This window comes from Meleagris gallopavo, chromosome 2, assembly GCF_000146605.3.
Source record: "Meleagris gallopavo isolate NT-WF06-2002-E0010 breed Aviagen turkey brand Nicholas breeding stock chromosome 2, Turkey_5.1, whole genome shotgun sequence".
Lineage (NCBI taxonomy): Eukaryota > Metazoa > Chordata > Aves > Galliformes > Phasianidae > Meleagris > Meleagris gallopavo.
Genome location: NC_015012.2, coordinates 80,080,744 through 80,082,064, shown reverse-complemented (window position 1 = coordinate 80,082,064; position 1,321 = coordinate 80,080,744).

Sequence of the window (1,321 nt, the reverse complement as noted above, 5' to 3'; positions counted from 1 at the left end):
CTTACCAATGTCCATAAAACTTTTTTATTTTGAAACTATGTGCTGTATTTTCTTGGCTTAGGGCTGTATTTGAACCAATTAAAAATAAAAGTCTAACTGATGTTAATTTCAAAATCCAATTCTGTGTATTATTGGGGGTGGGGGGGGGGTTATTATGCATTCTTTTTATGAACATTCTGCATCAACTCTGCAAGTCTTTTATGTTTTTAAAATTCCAGCTGGGGGTTGTTCATTTTTCCTATGTACTTAATCACAAAAGAAGAACTGCAGTTTTAAATACAGAAAGAACATTAGATGAATTTGGCATTTCCATTGCTTCTGAAAACTAAACTGTTCAGGATGTTCTTTTCCAAGAATTGTTATACGTATTTGTTCAATAGGATTACTTAAGTCATTATAATAGCATTCCACACCTTCAATGTAAAAGCTTATACATGTCCTTCCATGTGATGTAAGTGGAACAATATTTAAATGGAGTATGTGTTTTTGATGAGAAGTTGAAACCTTTGGAAAGACCTTAAATTAATCCTACTGGCTGAGCAATTTACAGTAAGTCAAGAAGGGGCACTCTGCAAGATCTATCTCGAGGTTCTTTTCCCTTATTACTAGGGCAATGCTGATGGAGCATCCTTATCTAGAATTCCAGATATTTAAAATACTCAAGATAATGGTTCAGATTTCTTTTCTTTAATCCTTTCCTTGGAAGATAAATGTTCTACTCATTCTAGCTGGAATATATGTTTTTTGAGTCAGGATGTGGAGAACATAGAGGAACTGCTATGAGGATCCAAGAGCCAGGAGCTGGGCAGCTGATAATAGAATCACTGAATCATAGAATTGTTATAGTTGGAAGGGACCTTTAGAGGTCATCCAGTCCAACTCCCCTTCAGTGAACAGAGATATTTAAGGAAGTAAAGGTAGGGGGCAGTTTGGGTTGTAGTGATCATGAGATGGTGGAGTTCAAGATCCTGAGCGGAAGAAGCAAAGCAATAAGTAGGATTGCTACCCTGGACTTTAGGAGAGCCAACTTCGGTCTCTTCCGGGACCTACTTGGAGCTATCCCGTGGGCTCGGGTGTTAGAAGGTAAGGGGGCCTCTGAGAGCTGGTCAGCATTTAAGCAGCTCTTCTTCCAAGCTCAGGATCGGTGCGTCCCTGTGAACAAGAAATCGGGAAAAGGTGGCAGGAGACCTTTGTGGATGAGCAAGGAGCTCATGCGCAAGCTCAAAGGAAAGAAGAAGGTCCATGAAATGTGGAAAAAGGGTCTGATCACTTGGGAAGAATATAGGAATGTAGTCAGGGCCTGCAGGGATGCAATGAGGAA